At 41.1% G+C, this 19,007-nt stretch overlaps 1 protein-coding gene across 7 annotated transcripts in view; it reads left to right on the forward strand.

Moving 5' to 3' along the window:
- Nucleotides 1-510: 510 nt before the first annotated feature.
- NFASC (neurofascin) overlaps nucleotides 511-19,007 on the forward strand; it is a 258,666-nt gene continuing 240,169 nt past the window's right edge. For 5 of the 7 annotated variants that reach the window (XM_007481242.2, XM_056815787.1, XM_056815788.1 and 2 more), the window contains exon 1: nucleotides 511-691. The gene's annotated coding sequence lies outside the window, so the exon portion shown is untranslated. The remainder of the gene's footprint in view (nucleotides 692-19,007) is intronic. The other 2 variants (XM_056815790.1, XM_056815791.1) reach the window with 2 other exon arrangements.

Raw genomic sequence — 19,007 nt, forward strand, 5'->3', positions numbered from 1 at the left:
AATTCGTCGTGTCTTATTTATCTTTATATGTTTTCCTCACCCTCAGCATGGTGATCCACAGTAGGTGCTTTATAAATGTTAATGAACGAATAAAAGTATTAGAGGCGATTTCCACCTCTTTGCCACGGGCTGAACGTCCAAAGCCCTTCCATAGGGAAGTTCTTCCTTGGGTCTAATCTGAATAGCTCATCCCAGAGTCTCAATTCGTTTCCTCCCGCTGTCTTGATTGGAGATGCAGACAGCTGGTGACCCCTAGCCTCTATTCATAGTAGCTCTGTGGGGTCAAAAGGAGGAGGAGAGGGATTTTCAGGGGTCTCAGGTCTTCGGGAGCCGCCATTGGGTGGGGGCAGGGCCATAGCCCAGGTGGTAGGGGCGGGGCCAGAGCCAGGCTGGGAGCATCCTCCCCCTCCCCGTGCGCGCTCCCTTCCTCCCTTCAGTCCCGCTTCGGCGCGTGCCCCTGGAGAAGGAAGGAAAGAGGAAAAGAAGGAGCAGGGTGGCGCGCACGCAGGGTATCGGGGGCGCGCCGGTCGGGCCCCGGGGACGCGCACGGGCTGGTCTCTGCCCTAATGCGGCTGGCGGCGAGAGGCGCTGCAGGCGTAGAAGGGGACTAGCGGTGGCCCCGGCAACCGAAGACCCTAACCGCTCCTGAACCTGAACTGGAGTCGGAGTTTCAAGCCCTAAGGGGAGAGAGGTAAGGGAGCTCTGGCCCTCAGGGGCGCGGGGATGGGGAACGGAGGGAGAATGTAGGGCTTCGGAATGCTGGACAGAGACAGCCCATCTCCATCCCACTTTCGTCTACCACTCCATCAGCCTTGCCATTCCTCACTGCCTTCATGACCACTTCCTCACTCCCCTTCCCGTCTCCTGTCCCCTATGAAGTCTGCCTTCTTCACCATCATCTTTACTGTTTCCATTTTGACTCCTCATCCCCCTTCCTATGTATCTCCCCATCCCCCTTCCTATGTATCTCCCCATCCCCCTTCCTATTCGTCTTCCCATCCTCCTTCCTATCCATCTCCCATCCCTCTTTCTATCCTCCCCATCCCCCTTCTTATACTCCTCCCTATCTATTTCCCCATCCCCCTTCCCATCTTTATCTCCACCACCCTTTCTATCCTCCTTCCTATTCTTTTTTCCCTGATTCCCCTTCTCTGTGTTCTTCACCTCCCTGTCCCTTCATTTACCCTATCCTCCTCTATGTATCTCTTTATTGCTCCCATTTATTCCTTGTCTCTCTTCTGTCTACCTCCCATCTCAAGTCTTATTCCACAGTCCTCCCTCTATTTACCTCTCACCCCTTTCTTATACTTTCTTTCCCATCATATGTTAGTCTCTCTTCTTGCCCTATCCTATCACCTTCTAGCCTTCTCACTCATAGCTCTCCATGGCCTGCCTCTGCCAGTCCTCTTTCTCCTACTTCAGCCTCACTGTTTATGACATCTTTCTACCACTTCTTTCTATACTCTACCCCAGTCAACCTCTCAAATCCATCTTCCCCTTATCTATATCTTTCCTTTTCAACAAAGGCCCCTCAACTCTTTCTTGGCTGATATTACATCCATCTATAACCTTTACCATCCACCCCCTCTAGCACTCTTTTAAAGCCACTTAATTTCCTTATCCTATCACCCCATCCCTCACTTAGTGTTTCTCATCCTTCCCTTTTCCCATCCTTGGGCCTGGGAATAGTGTGGATGAGAGAATTGCTATAAGAAGGCTGACTTTGCTTTGTTAGAGCTTCTGGCTATAACCTCCTTCCTCCCAATGCCTTGTGCCTTTGGGGTACAGGATGTGGAATATGCCTCCCTGCTGTTCTTTCCCTGCCTCCAGACCCTCTGTGTCAGCTGCTATGACTGCCTTAAGAGTCTGGTGTGTCTCCTGCTTGGACTTTGTAGTGGGGTAGAGTTGTGTGAATGTTAGTGGGTCGGAAGGCAAGGAAGACCCTAATGGCTTTACAGATTATTCCAAGTTCTTGTTCAGAGTGTTGATGAGATATGATAGGATAAAGGTTTCACTGGTAGTTTGGTGTAGTTAGGATTTTTGGAACATGATTGTTTCCCCAACCACAAATAGAGCCATGATGCCTTTGTGTGGCCCTCAGGGCTGGGAGTGGGCAGAGTGCTGAATCATTTAAACTTCCATCCCATGCAGCCTCTTGCTGTATACTATTTCCATATATGGTCTCTTGGGCAAAATTAGGTCCAAGATTTTGCTGATTTCCCAGACAGTGTGTGTGTGTGTGTGGGGTGTATTGGGGTGTGTTTGTAGAAGGAAGGGGAAATGTCCCAACCTACCACCCTGGAAGAACTGATCACAATCCTCTCTCCTCCTCATACCCTCTTATATTTCTGATACACAGCAAACTACTTGGTGTGTCTTATCCATTCTTGTAGTCCTAGATAGTGTATGCTACGGAAATGGGAGGGGGGGGGTCAACAAGACCTTAGAAGAGAGCAGATCTGGATTTTTGAGGTCTTGGGAAGATGAGGATGAAGCACTCATAGGAGTTAAATTATTTGCATTGAACACAAAGTGCCAGACTGATGCATGACCCACAAAAGTCAGAGGACCAAGGAAAGTAGAAGGACTCCTGAGGACAGAGACAGGGAATCCAAGGAAATGTTAGAGGTGATGAGAAGTCTGACTCATGCTTCCTTTTGTTCTGATCTCCCTAGCATTCCTCTTTAAAAGATGTCACTGGCCTTCTAATTTCCCACTCCCACCCCCTTTGGATACAACTGGAACTCTATGTGTGTGAGAGGGAGAGAGAAAGGACCTGAACATATCCTGAGCCTTAAAAACTATGTTTACTCTTTGAAACAGCTATTGAATTCTAGAGGTATAAAAGGAGTATTTTGCATAATCAATGAGGTGACACTTATCCTCTTTGGGTCCCTATTTCCTCATTTGTAACATGAAGGGGTTTGACTAAATGACCTTCTCAGATCACTACCAGCTCTAAATTTCAGGTCCTATGTAAGCAAAATGCAAATCCACAGCTGTCTTTTTACAATTTACCTATTTTAGGTTTAAATACTTTGCCTCCTCAAACTCTGTTGGGAAATAGAGAGTACTGACTGCCTCCTGCTTTCAGGTGCCCAGGTCTGCAGAATCTCAGAAGGTGTGGATTTCTTCCATAATATAACCAACAAGTGGTTCAGCTTCCACTTAAAAATCACTAGCATTGAAGACCTGGTCACTGGATTTAATTAGGTTCAGGCTTTGAATACTGACTCTACTACTTACAGAGGCCTTGGGCAAGTCACTTAATTTCCACAAGTTTCAGTTTCCTCATATGTAAAATAAGCCCTCTAATAGAAGATCTGATGATGATGTTTTATTTTCCTACTCTAATTTCTTGTACTGTTGACTTCATTACTTCCTTTGGCAGGCCATTCTGTCTTTAGATAGCTCAAATGTTTAGGAAGCTTTTTCCATAAGTTAAATGAGAATCTGACATTGTAGCTTCAACCGACTGGTCTTCCCTTCAGGATCTCTCTGAAAAGGGGAGTAACTATTATTTCAGAATGAAGTTGGGAGTGGATTGAACCATGATTCTGATGTTGAAATGATTAAATGTTTTAATTCTATTCAACTGAAATTTTGTCTGTTTGATCATGACTTGGGTTGAATGGGAACTTGTCATCATCTTTCCTGGGTCCCAGCTACCTGATTATGTCATTGGCCCCTCTCCCTTGTTCAGAATCTGCTGTTCAAACACTTTGAGATGTCAGTCAAGGAACATAGAAAGGGGACCTAGTTCTGCCAGGTTTTCTTGCTAGTTCCTTTATTCTTTGGCTGGATTGAATTGAGCTCAGTTTGAAGTTTTGGTGACACATGGACGATGTAGCTACTGTCTTAGAGCTGAAATTCCTATATTTTGACCCCTATGGTTGCATTTGGTACTTGACTATGCAGTGACTGAATTTCAGACTCCTAGGGTGCTGATTACTTGTTTTGTCCCATTCCTTGCTCCACTTTCCTTCCTGGGCCATTAATGTATTAAGATCTCTGAGTCTCAGATAACATAAAGAGATGGGAGGGAATCAAAGAATTCTCACCTTAGGAATACAAAGATGCTTAGAAAATAAGAATGGATGAATTAGCCAGATCCCATTCTACTGGAGAAGGTAGATACAGACTCAGGTGTTTCTATATTCCCTACTTTTATACAGTGGGGGTCAAACTTAAATAGATATAGATCCTTGTGGGTCAAATCAAGACTACCTATATTGTATTTTATTAAACATTTCCCAGTTACATTTTAATCTTATTCTGCTACTCAGGCATTTTTTGGGATGCCTCTGTTTTAGACAGAACAGCTAAAGGAGTTGTTGGGCACTAGGATTTTTATTCTAATACAATCAATGCTTCCACATCCCTCTCAAGTTCTGATATAGTTGGTATTGTCTGGAAATGTGGGTTGAAGTTGTGTGTGATAAATTAAATTTGAAGGCATGACTGACTATTAGATTAGGTATTCAGTGATTGGTGGAGAGATTTCATTGTTGGGGGAGCATACATAAACTCAGGATATGTCTCTTGATAGGGTCCTAGGTTTTTTGCTTTTGGGATAGGGCAGCTTCATCCATCTCAGATGCTAGCAAAGTTTCTCACATATACCAATTTGTGAATTTGCTTGTATACCAGCGTCTACTGCCTTCTCGAGCAGCAGGTTTTCTAGGGCAAAATCTTTATAATTAACGGGGTCAGCTCCTTTCTGCAAAGGGGTCTACATTTTACCTCTATCTCCCTTCTTCTCCCTTCAACGGTCCATAGGATTAGTCAATCATTTTCCTGTTCTGAATTTCTTATGAGCAGAAACCTATCCTAGTTGCAAGAGAAGAATTCTAAGGAAGGAGACAGTTCTTGCTCTCAGGAAGCTTTCAGTATAGTTGAGGAAATCTGGTCCTTGCCATCATGGAGCTCTTCCAGACAGGATGAAGAGGAAGAAGAAACAGGAGACATAGAATCATCAGTTTAAAGATGAACAAGATCTTCAAAGTGCCCTAAATCAGCCTTTTTGTTTTACACATAAGGAAACTGAGACCCAGAGAAGTAAATGACTTGCCCAATATCACAAAGGTAGTAAGTGGCAGAGTTAATATTTGAACTCATGTTTTCTGACTCTTTCCACTGCCCACATTTCTGGGCAATACAAATGAGCAACAAATGTAGAGTAGGCTCTCTATATAAATGTTGAGAGAATGTAATTTGATGATAGTGGTCATAATTAAATGGGAATAAACAGATAAATTTTGATTCAAGAACAGCTGCATTTGGAAAGGGAAGAACATGGATTGATAGGAAGTTGGCCTCCTTTTATCTGGCTAGACTTAGACTAAGTAAGTGCCTGACCCCAGGTTACCCTGCACACCACTGACTGAGTTGAGAGAAGAACCCAGGAGACTTCTCATCTGATCTCTGGATGGTTCAAAAAGATTTTTGGGAAGTAAGGTCAAAGCTGCCTTTCTATACTTTCAATAGGTTGGAATAGGTTCCTGGAATTGGGACCTGCTGTGATCCCAGGCCAGGTGGACTGAGCTATATCCATGTCAGGGATATTTGATGTCAAACTGTCATTTGCTCTTGGATCATGTAGTTGACTTTTGGGGCTGACTAATGCTTGGTACATAGTAGGCACTTAATAAATGTTTGTTGATTGATTGAAGTATCCTTAACTAGACTTCTGATGAAAGGATAAGTGGTAGAATATGTAATTTGACATGTTGGGCCTGGAGATCAGTGAGGAGAAGATTAAGGTGGAAGGCTCAACCTGGTGGTTGGGTAGGCACAGTGCCAGCTCCTCTGTCCATCTCTGCTACTTCATTCATTGACCAAGTTCTGACTAGGTCTATTCTAAACCACCCTTTGTCCTCCTTATGGTTAGTGTTTAAAAGAATATTGCAATCAATCTATTATTTGGTAACTTTCTTAGAAAGTTGCCTGAGGCTCAGCAAAGTTTAGCAATTTACCTAATTCTTACACAGTGTCAAAGGCAAGACTAGAATATAGGATTCCTAACTCTAAGTTCAACACCACATATCCATTGGGCTATCCTGCCTCTGCTTGAAGGAATAAGGAAATGGGATAGTTTGAGAGTTGAGCCAGATAGACAAGCAAGAAGTCAGTACAGTATCCTTTAAGCAAGTCTATCAGGATTCAATTAAGTAAAACAACTAATGTACAAGACATTCTGCTAGCTGATAGGGATACCCAGATCCAACTCTCTGAGACCTTAAAGTCTAAAGGGGGAAAGGATAAATATATGAATAACTGGTATAAAGTGAAATAGAAAGGTAAAGGAGCAGTCCAGGTAAAGTATGGTGGGAAGTTTAAAGAAAGAGGAGTCACAACCTGGCAGTGAGGGAGAGAGGATAAGCATCATGAAGAAGTAGCATTGGAAGAATGGAAAGACTTCAGTTGTTAGGGGGAACTTCAGGCCTGGAGAAATTGTGAGAAGGAAAAGAATGAGGGAAATAGAATAACTAACTTTGGCTCGTATGTAAAAAAATGCATGTATACTGACTAGGTAGCATTGTAGAGGATTGGACTTGGAGTCCAGAAGACTCAAGTTCAAATCTAGCCTCAGGTGCTTACTGTGAGGTCTTAATTAATCCATTTAACTTTTCTCAGCCTTAGTTTGCTCATCTGTAAAATGGAGATAATAATAGATCCTATCTCACAGAGTTATTCTAAGAATCAAATAAGATACTGTGAAGTATTTTGGAAGCCTTAATATACTACTTAAATGTTGTCTAATATTATGGAGTGACTACTAAGTATCCCTCAACATGGAGACACAAAAGTAGTCAACTCAATCCCTGCCCTTAATGAATTTATAATCTAGTTGGAGAGGAGATGATGCATCCAAACATTTTCCTGAAGGGGACCTGAGTAAAGGAGGCACTTGGCCTTCCGGAAACAATAGATCAACATGGGGCAGAAAATAATGGAGTGCTAAGTTGTGTGACACTGCAGACATGTGCTATTCAAGTTTTAAGGTCAGTGAAAGGAAGGCTTCATGGAGAAGCTGGGATTTGGGTTAGGAAGTATTTGGACAGGTAGAGAGGAAGCCATTCTAAGTAAGGGCAAATAATGTGGAGGTAGGTCTACAGATGAGAATGAGCATGAGTATAGGAACTTAGCATTGCAAGGAATCTCAATCCAGGCCATATCCAGGCCAATCTTACACCCTCTAGAATATCACTGACAGGTGATTGTCTAGCCACATTAAAAAATATATTAGCAGTGACAGAGAGGTCACTACCTCATATGGCAGCTTCCTCCATTGTTAGATCTTTTGTATATTGCCCTCAGATTCTTGCTAATTGTGTGACCCTGGGTAAATCACTTAACCCTGTCTGCCTCAGTTTCTTCATTTGTAAAATGAACTGGAGAAGGAAATGACACACCACTCCAGTTATCTTTGCCAAGAAAACTCCAAATTGGGGTCATTCAAACAACAAATATTGAGCTGAAATCTGGTCTCCAAGCTACATAGAGTAAGCTAATTCATCTTGCACATGTCTATATTCTGGTTATTTGAAAGCATTGTTCATGTCATCTTAACTCCTTTCTTCAACCCCAAAAGGGCTTCTTTTATTTAATTCAATTCAATACACTTTGTTCTTCCTTTAATCTATCCACCACAATCCTAGTCACCCTCCTCTGCACTTGTTCTCCCTTTTCATAGCCCCTCCTAAAAATGGGGCTCGGAACTGACTATAGTAGTCCCAGTGTGGTCTGACCAGAGCAGAAGATACTTCCCTGGATCTAAGCATTACATTCCTTATAATGGAGCTCAATATTGAATTAATTTTTATGTTTGCTCTTTAGTCAAGCCACACTGTTGGTCTTATGTTGAATCTGCAGTCAGCAAACTCTTCAAGTTCTTTTCCCTAAATAAACCACCATTGGTCAGCCATGTCTTTCCCTCGTTGGGGTAGTTTTATAACTTATTGAAAAGAAGTTAGCTGACTTAGGATCCTATATTTTTGTCACCATCTTCTCCCAATTTTTGCTACCCACTGTGGCATGTAGTAACACAGGGAGAGAACTTCATTTTGGAGTCTGGAGCTTACATTCTCAATCCATCTTTAACCAAATTATTTCCATTTTTGGCCTCTATGAATTTCAGAGTTTGCTCCCATACAATGAAAAGAATAGTGATTCCCTTCTCACTGGAAGTTTTCAGACAAACGGGTGGCCACTCTTCTTATACTCTGATAGCCCAAGTGGCCACGGACCCACTGGACAGTCTATTGAAGCCTGTGGACCCCTTCTCAGTCAAATGTTTTAAAATAATTCCATGGGCTGCTAGGTAGCTCAGTGAATTGAGAGTCAGGCTCAGAGATGGGAGGTCCTGGGTTCAAATCAGGCCAAGATACTTCCTAGCTGTGAGGCCCTGGGCAAGTCACTTTACTCCCATTGCCTAGCCCTTATTGCTCTTCTGCCTTGGAACCAACACACAGTACTGATTCTAAGACACAATGTAAAAGTTTAAAAAATAAAATAATGGTATGAGATGCTAATCCAGAGTAGATGCAAGGCAGTCTCAGAAGGGAAGGATAATAATAAAAATGTAATTTTTTTTCTTCCCATCCTAGTTTATTAACTCATCATCCATGGGCCTAAAGTTAAGAACTCCTGGCCTGTGAGTACCTTCCAACTCCAGAGTTCTATGATTTTAATACATTCTCTCCCTCCCCTCCCATCACATATGTAGCTCTCCATGATACTCCTCTTTTCTCCTTATTTCACTTTCATCCAAAAAGGGAAGAAAAGTGCCTGCGAGGGATATTGTGATGAGGGTCCTGTGACATCATCTTCCAACCCCCCACTCCCTCCCCCTCCAGTCTCCTCTTCCAGGAAGCAGCTGCTTCAGCATCTGTCTCCTCCTCTTTCACCTGCTCCTTTTGCCCCTCTTCTGCTGCCCCTCCCTCAGTCTGCCCCTCCCCACAGCCACCCTGGCAGCCCCTCTTTCTATCATTATGATGCTAATTGTGTTGTTGATTTTTCCAGATCCTGGAGAGAAAGCCCCAATCTGTTCTAATGAATTTAATTAAAGAGGGGCTTGGAGGTCCTCAGAACCTCTTACCAGGATCACAATAAACAGAGCTAAAGAGATAAACAGGCACCTCCTCCCTTCTCCCCCCAGCTCCCCTCCAACCCTGATCAGGGACAAGCTGCCAGAGTTCCGGGTTGGCCGCCTTGCCTCCTGGGATAAGAGGATCCTGGCCACTGGCGGGACTGGGGCCTAACATCCCCCGGGGGCGGAGTGGTGCCCTTCTTGTACATGCCCCCACCTAGCCCCGTGTTCTATCTCTCACCGGGGTTTCCAGTTTCATTCGGAGCCCACTTCATGGGTGGTGAAGGGGAAGGAGTATGGTGAGTGGGCCTTCTAAGCAGACTTGTCTTCAGTTATCCTTACCATTGTGAATACTCGCTATGGGCAGAGTACAGTGTGGGGCACAGAGAACTATTCTCTGTACTCAAAGACCTTGAAGTCTACCTGGGCAGACAGGGCTATTTTTAGTGGGGGGGGGGGGAAGAACAGTGATATAAAGCTGTGTAAAGCTACCCAAAGCATGGTATAGACAGTAAGTACTAGAAGAATGAAGACAGGGGCAGCTAGGTGGCCCAGTGGGTTGAGAGCCAGGCCTGAAAAGGAGAGGTCCTGGGTTCAGATTTGACCTCCCATTTCCTAGTTGTGTGACACTGGGCAAGTCACTTTGTATGAAATGATATGGCTTAAAGACAACAGAGACTACCTAGGTGAGCAGAGGCAAGTTTAATCTTTCTCTTGAGAAAGGGCAGATGCTCAAAATGACAGTGCACCTGGGAAGCAGGTGCTTATATAGCCCCTAATGCAATACCCCTCACCCCACCTCTCTCCCAGTTCACCATTGATTGGCTGGTGACCATGGTCTTGGCACAAAGTTCTAACCCATAATAACCATCTTCCTATATTTTATTCCTTATATGGCAGGTGAGATGTCCTCTTCTGCAACTCAGACTGGCTCAGGGTAACTGCTTTTTGGGGAAGATTAAGGACTTACTTGGAGAATAGAAATTTGAGTGCTTACTACTGCTCCTTTGAGAGAAGTCTACCATTTTGTATATTAGTTCTCTAACAACTTTAACCCCAGTTACCCAGCCCTTACCACTCTTCTGCCTTGGAACTACCTTGGAATACTTAGTATTAATTCTAAGATGGAAGACAAGGGTTTAAACAAAAAGAACAAAGGGAAAGGAGAGAGCACTGTGATCTGAAGAGGATGGGGGAGGTTTTCTGAAGAAGGTGGGACATAAACATCAATAAGGAGAGGAAGAGAAACGTTATTCCCAGAAAAGGAGATGTAAAGAAACTAAATGACAAAGTAAGGCCCCAAAGTAAATTGTAGGAAGAATGATAGAATGTCATATACATAGCAGAGACTTTCACCATCTTGTTCAGTCATGACTGACTTTGTGACTCCATGGGCCATAGCCAGATAATGCTGTCTCTGGAATTTTCTTGGCAAAGATACTGGGGTGGTTTGCCATTTCCTCTTCCAGTAGATTAAAGCAGAGGTTAAGTGACTTGCTCAGGGTTGCACAGCTAGTAAGTGTCTGTGACCTGATTTGAACTCAGACCTTCCTGACTCCAGCCCCAGTGCTTTATCCACTAAGGCATCAACCGCTCCATCTAGGCTTTCATGATAGCCTCAAGCTGTTATCAGCACTTGGCTTTTCATTTAAGACTAAATCCCTAGAATGGTGGAGGAAAACAGGAAGCAAGGGTTGGCTCTCTGGCTAGGAAGGATAAACTTCTGCCAGAGTCCTTTCTTAGCACCCATCCCCCCAGCTGTTAGTGCCTTTCCCCCTGGGATTTGCCTTGTATCCACTTTGGTCATATTCTGCACAGATCGTGTTGTATTAGAATTTGGGCTCCTTGAGGGAAGGGACTGGCTTTGCATTTCTTTTTATCCTTGGTGCTAAGCACAATGACTAATATATAAGTACTTCATAAAAGCTTGTTGACCAATTGATTGACCAAGCTAGTTAGTATAGACCAAGTCTAGAAAACATTGTAGAAGGATCCCAGATTTAGTGGGAAGAGACCTTAGAACTCATTCCATCCAGCCCACCTATTTTACATGAAGAAATTGAGAACAGGAGAGATTGGATGACTTGTCCAGGATCACACTGTAAAGTAAGTGGCTGAGATAAGTGTTTGAACCCATCTCTTCTGACTCTAAATCCACTACTCTAGATTCCTACTGTACCACACAGCTATCCTTAGAGAGAGCACTGTGGGAGCATGAGCACTGGACCTGGATCCAGGGAGATGTGAGATTTTAATCCCACCTCACTATGCCTACTAACTGTGACGCCCTAAGATAGTCCCTTTCTGGGAGATGGGTTGTATCCAGTGACCCTTCCAACTCTAAGTCTGATTTCCTAGAGAGGAGGGTAAGAATGCAAATTCTTGCTTTTGGCACTGGTGGTTGCTAAGATGGCCAAGAAGAGAATGAGCCTTCCCAAGGTGAGTGCCAGTTTGAGGGCATAAAGACTTTTAAAAATCCTCACCTTAGAATCAATACTAAGCATAGATTCTAAGACTAAAGAGCAGTGACAGCTAGGCAATTGAGGTTAAGTGACTTGCCCAGGGTCACACAGCTAGAAAGTGACTGAGGTTAGATTTGAACCCAGGACTTCTGTTTCCAGGCCTTGCTCTCTATTCACTGAGCCACTTAGCTGCCCCAAGGCACAAATACTCTTTCTTGTTAATACTAGACAGTTTCCTTCAATCTTACATTTCTTGGAACACTCTGTGGGAATTCCCAGATCTGAGGTCAGTAGGTTTCATGCCTTTCTTCCACTTAGTGTACACTAATGAGGATCCTGGGGCAGTGTGCATGCACTGGTAACAAACAAGCTCTTACTTTCAACTCAATTAAATTCAACAAACATTTATTAAGCTGTTTAGAAATAAGCAGGAAGGAGACAGGGTTTCATAGATGTAGCCCAGCTGTAGAACTAACAGAATAATTATTTTTTAAAATTTCTTATTAATATCTTTTGGTATTATGTCACTTTTTTAACCCCTTACCTTCCACATTAGAATCAATATCATGTATTGGTTAAAGGCAGAAAAGCATTAAGGGCTAGGCAATAGGGACTAAGTGACTTGCCCAGGGTCACATAGCTTGTCTGAGAAGGTCACATTTGAACTCAGGACTTCCCTTCTCCAGACCTGGTTCTCTATCTACTGAACCATCTAGCTCTCTCCTATTATGCCACTTTGTCTATTGTTACTTTGAGTAAAAAAGAGTGAGAAAAAACAATTGAGCACGATTAACAAACCCATCAGCCAAGTCGAGTCTGTCTTATGTATACCTGCAGATCCCCCATCTCTGTAAAGAGGTGAAGGAAGAACCATTTACTATACTGATCATTATGATTGCACAGCCCTGAGTTTTATTTTGCTGTTGTTTCTATGCATGTTGCTGTTGTCTCTGAGTATGTCATTTTCCTGGTTTTTCTTACTTTACTTTGCAATTGTTTCTCTTTATTCTTTATATTTATCATTTCTTCCAGCCAGATAATATTCCATTACATTCATGAACCACAACTTGTTGAGCCATTTGGGGATGCTTTCTTGGTCTAGATTTCTTATTACAAGGCCTGTACCACATTGTTGCTGAGAGGGCAGCTTCTTCCATTCCTATATTTTTATCACCAGCCTATCTCTGCTAGAAAGGGATTTTGATTTCCCCCTCTCCTTCTACCTTTTCCCTCTTGGCCTCAATGTAGACCCTCTACCTTTTCCCACCTAGTTTACCTGAAGCAGAAGTTGGGCATTTCAAATAATTATTACTATTATAATAATTATATTATATATAAAATTATAATTATTATAGGATTTAGGCCTAGAACAGGACCTTTGAAGTCATCTAATATCTTTCATCTTATAGATGAGTAACAGTTTAAAATTTGGCCTGGATTTTTCACTTCATCAATGTGAGTGTATTTCTGATATGAAAACACTCTCCTCTAATTTAATACAGAATGGCAACTTTTCCAAAACATAAAAAAAATTTTATAACTTTCCATAACTTGTAGTCCAAGAAAAATGCCTGTAGCACTGAAAGGACTTAGCTCTGTTAGAGTCAGGACCTGAACCAACTATTCTATAGAATATTTCAATAATAAAAATAATGACTGACAGTTATATATGGTTTTAAAGTTTATAAGCCAATTTATATATATTAGCTTATTTAAACTAGTGAGATAAATACTATATGTTTTATTTTCCATATTTTAAATGAAACTGAGGTTCAGCTCAAGTAGGTTTCTTAAAAAAACAAGCAAACCAAACCCTTATTTTCTGTTTTTGTTAACAACTCAAAGATGAAAGGGCAAAGGCTAGACAAACAGAGTTAAGTGATTTGCCCAGGGTCCCACAGCTGGAAGTATCATAGTTCAGATTTGAATCCAGACCCTCCTGACTCTTGTCTGTTATTCTATCCACTCTGCCATCTAGCTTCCCTTAAGTGAGTTTCTTATTATGGCACAGTGTCAGGGGAAAGATTCTAAGAAAATAAGAATCACAGTGTTTGACAGAAAGAGCTGGTTAAGTGGTAGAGACTCAGATGACTTAAACTTGTCATCTGATTACAAATTGAGCTTTTGTAATATTCCTATTGCTGTCTGGTCCAAAAGCTCATTTGCTTTGGGTTCTTCCTTATTCATAAAGCCAAGAATATCAGCTATTGCCAGTTAGGCATGTTGTATTTATCTCCTGTTGACTTTACTTGCTTTCCTAGGTTGAGTTCATTCTTCTTACCCCTCAGGAACCTTCACTTCCACCACTCTTTACATGTTGACCATTACACATTTACAAGAATACATATTCATTTCCCATAATAGCTTCAAATATGGTATTTTAAACTAAAGATCCTTACTAGTATCTAAATGATCCTTAGAGATCATTTAGTCCAACTTCCCTCTTATTTTATAGATGTAGACAGTGAGGCTCAGAGAACTTAAAGATTTACACAGGGTCACAAAAGAAACAAGCCTCAAAAGTCAGAATTTATCCCAGGGTGTTCTGACTTCAAGTTTAGCTCTATATCAACTATGTTGTGATACCTGGCACAAGATACTAGTCTTTTTTTAGCAGTTTTTGATGAATAAGGTGTTCTTATATTCAGTTGCTTCTACCTCTGGCTTACCTAGTCTGTTTCATTGATCTTCCTTTAGAAATATATATATATATATATATACATACATACATACATACTTATCCATACCAAGGAGTTTTGAAGATCATTGCTTGATTATAAAGTTTGAGATCTGATAATGTTATGCCCCTTCATTACTACTTTGTTTCTATTATTTCCCCCAACATTTTAGACCTTTTATTTCTCCTAAATATGGAAGAAAAAGATGCTGAGTTCAACAATATAGTTGTTGCTGTGGTCTGCTGGTACTCAGTAATAAGGGAGGTGCACATTAATAGAATAATAATTATTATATATATATATACACATACATAAACATACATATATAGTTCTATGCAAGATATGCTGTCTCATTGGTCCTATAGCCATGGGAAAGTCTATAGAACTCAACATCCTCATCTGAGAAAGCCACTTCTGTCCCTTCCTTTTCCTCCTCCTTCTGTCTTAGAATCAATACTAAATATTGGTTCCAAGGCAGAAGAGCAGTAAGGGCTAGGCAGCTGGGGTTAAGTGACTTGTTCCCCAGCTAGGAAGTATCTGAGGCTGGATTTGAACCCAGGACTTCCCATCTCCAGAGCTGTTTCTCTATCCATTGAGCCACTTCACTGACTGCCCTTGGCCCTTCCTTCTTACATTGTAGTGATGCTGTGTAGACAAATGAAATTGATGGGTAAATATACTAGGATGCCAAAGAAGTAGAAAGTCCAGGCACTGGTGTTAGCTTGGGTTTTATCTGTGATAGGGAACATGAAATTTGTGATAGTGATAGTCTGTGCATCTGTTTTTTTTTCTTCCAAATCTTTTTTGGGCTAATGTGTACTAGCCAAGGAGTGAACTTGACAATATCTATTAAGAGAAGAGGCAGTATGAGAGAGAGGGAGAGGAAGAGAGAGAGAGAGGGAGATAGGAAAGGGAGAGGGAAAGGGAAGAGAGGGAAAAGAAAAGGAGAATGGAAAGAGAGAGGAGGGAGGGTGAGGAAGAGAGAGGGAGAAGGGAGAGGGAGAGAGCTGAGAACACTCATTTCCATTGTATGTTTTCCTTGATGTAAGTGACCTGACCTTTTTGAAAATGATTTCTTTGGGGTTGGGGGGAATTTGCTTCTTTAAAAATAAAGTTCCCCTGTGATCATCCATAGCTTCTGAGAGGAATTATGTTGGGAGCTCATCTGGAGCCCTATGGTTAAATTGCCACCAGATTGGTTTGTTTTATTTTTTAATTCTATTTCTCCACAAGTTTCTTTCTTCCCTCCTTATCTCTCTGGATTTCTTTTTTTCTCTTCAGTTTTATTGAAGTCTTTTGTTTTAAAACCACTGGAAATATCCTTCCTTTTGAAGGAAGACCAAATCCTTGAAACAAAGAAACACACACACACACACACACACACACACACACACACACAGAGCAATAGAAAACAAGTGGCTACATTTGATATTTATGCAATATTCTGCCCTAGAGTCCCCTGTCTGTCTGTTGAGAAGAAATATGTTTCCTTATATCTCCTGGGTGATCATTAACTGATTTTTCAAGTAGTTAGTGGTGGACTTCATTTTTGTGATCCTTTTATTGCATTCTTGTAGATATTTTGTGTATTGTTCTTTTTGTTTTTATTTTACTCTGCACCAGTTTACATAAACCTCATTTCCCTAAATTCCTCATATTCATTAGTTTTTTTGGCTATACAATATTATTCAATTATATTCATAGGCATTTTTATCCATTCTCCAATTGATATCTACTCATTTTGTTTCTAGTTCTTTGCTACCACAAAGCAAATATGAATTTTTTTTACAGTCAGCTAGTATTTATTAAATGCTTAGTGTGTCCCCTTTTTTGAAATTTGAGCTTCTTTGACCCATTAGAGGCATTACTGGATATATACAGTTTAAGCAATTTTTCTATTCTTTTCACTTCCCTCAAAAAAATATACACATATAGTTATATATAGGCATTTTCAAGTTGTACATCTCTATCTAGAAAGACAGGGGAAAATCTGAGGGCTCTTTAGACCCTTAAAAGTATCCTAAGCAAGAGGAATTTTCCATTATAACTTAAGTTCTGGAGACAGCTAGATGTCTCAGTGGATAGAGCACCAGGCCTGGAATAGGAAAGTCCTGGGTTCAAATTTATCCCCATATACTTCCTAACTGTGTGTCTCTGGGCAAGTCACTTAACTCTGCCTTGCCCTTCTGTCTTGGGGCTGTAATTAAGACAGAAAGTAAGGGTTTAAAAAATAAATTCTATGAACTGGGCAGATAAATCTGAATATAATGTTTACTAAATAAGCTTAAATCCTCTACCTCTCTGTCAGAGTAAGAGAATTTTCTGGGATGATTCCAAGGAACTGCTGCACTCATCTCTGACCCCTTTTTGTTCCTATACCAGAATATAATTCTTTTAGGGCACTGCTCAGGTCCTGATTTCTGTTCTTGTTCTGAGGAAGACTAATGGCTATCATTATTAATATGCTTTTCCTCTACCCTACCTGTGAGTGAGTCATTAATGGGTTGCTGGTTATGTCTAAGGCAATATACTGGATTGGCGTCATATAACAATACCAACATCTTTATCCACAGGGAGACAAATCTCCTCCTACAGTACATGTAAAAACACCATTTATTCTAGTGCGAAACAAAGGGATATAGGCATTGAATACTATAAGACTTCTGGTGCTTAATAGCTGTTTTGGAATATAAAGTAGACCTTACAAAATTATGAGACAGAACACCAGTAATATAATAAATAAAATAAGACTATTGGACCCAAAGTCAGAAAGACATGAATTCAAATCCAGCCTCATACTTAGCTGTATGTCTCTGTTCAAGTCATTTAACCTCTGCCTGCTTCAGTTTCCTCATATATAAAATGGAATGATAATAGCACCTACCTCCCAGCATTGTTGTGAGGATAAAATGTAATAACATTTATTTATAAAGAGCTTCAGAATCACCAAATCACAATATAAATGCTAGCTGTTACTGTTGTTACAGAATGCTTTAACTTAAAGTGAAACCCTGAGACAGGAGTATGGCAGGGGTGGGATCATTAAAGTAAGGCTACCACCACAGAGGTCACAGGGTTTTTGGGTACACTGGGTTTGGGGCCATTAAATGAGGAGGAAGGGGTGCAGTGAGAATTTTTTGGAATGTCTGCGCTAGGTTTCAGCATACCTTTTCCATCAAGTTTTCCATCACTCTTCCTAGTTGGTGTAGAAGTTTACTCATAATTGCCTTTGCATGGGGGTGGCTCAGTCAGTCTGTCAAAGGAAATGGGTTTTATATGGGAAAGGGTGGTTTTTCTCGTAGGTGAAACTGGTTAACTTCCTATCTCTGACATCCCAGGAAATAAGGGGTTAGATATTAGTTAAAGAGGCCCCAGATAAACCAAATAAGAAATAAAATCATAGGGTATGCCACTTTCCAGAAAAAATGCAGGGCTGAGTGTTAGGAAGAGGAGACATGCCCATCATCCAGGGCAGAGGCAAATTGCTACATATGAGCCTTATGGATCATAAAATGCCTCATAATCTTTAGATTATTTGGATTGATAGATTATTGGATGAGCCTAAGAAAGTTGGAGAAGGAGTTAAGTATAACCTGGAGCAGCTAACTAGATAAAATAGCCCTTGAGCATTGTCTCCTAGGCTAGGGGGGACTGAGGTAAACTTGTCAAAGGGAAAGACATCTCAAGCAGAGGGAGGGAACATGAACAACATCTAGAAATAATAAAACAATGAGACATGTTAAGGGAATAGCAAAATAACTGTCCTAGCTTAAGCAGTGGTTTGTAGAATCATCCAATAAGGCAATTAACAAACATTTATAAAGCATCTACTATGTGTCAGGAACTATGCTAAGTGCTGGGATAGGAGAAGAATAAATTTGAGTTGTTTAATTGGGGTCAGAGCATTGATGACCACGAATGCCATGATGGTGAATCCAAACTATCAGTGGGAAGCCAGTAAAGATATCTGAGCATAGGAATGGCATCACAGAGTTTAGGATCTGAAGGAACTTTAGTGAATGTCCAATCTAATAGATACGTCAAGAAGAATCCCCTCTGGAATGCTGTCCACCTCTGGAGAAAGAACTGTTGGAGTCAGATACAGATCAAAGCATACTATTTTTCATATCAGTTTATTTACAGTTTTATTTTGTGATTTTGGTTTTGTATAAGTGTGCTCTTACAACAATGACTAATATGACATGTATAGCCCAGATCAAATCACTTACCCTCTCCTACTGAGGGAAGGGAAGGGAAGAAAAGGAGGGACAAGGTTTGGATCTTATAATCTTGAAAAACGTATTTGAAAATTATTGTATATAATTGGGAAAATAAAATCCTTTGAATAAAAAATAAAAGTAAATAAAAATAAAAAGCTGCTTAAAATAAAGAAGAATCCTCTCTGCAAGTGATCAATCCAGTGTTTGCTTGAAGGATTCCAGTGAAGGAGAATCTATCACCTATCAGAGCCATCAATTCAAGTTTTGCCCATTCTGTTTTTGGCAGCACGTTACATATCTTTTCTCTTACCCCATATCAAACCAACTTTGCCTCCTTTTAGATTACACCTATTGTTCCTAGTTTCATCTAGGTCCAATCAGAACAAATATAATCCCCCTTTTGAATGATAACTCTTCAAGTACTTGAGGATAGCTATTACACCTCTTGTCCTCCCCACCTACCACTAATCTTCTCTTCTCCAGTCTATGCATTCTTATTTCTTTCAGTTGATCCTCAGTGGACATGAACTCAAGACCCTTCATCTTGGTTGCTCTC

The sequence above is a fragment of the Monodelphis domestica genome, chromosome 2, assembly GCF_027887165.1.
Source record: "Monodelphis domestica isolate mMonDom1 chromosome 2, mMonDom1.pri, whole genome shotgun sequence".
Taxonomy (NCBI): Eukaryota; Metazoa; Chordata; class Mammalia; order Didelphimorphia; family Didelphidae; genus Monodelphis; species Monodelphis domestica.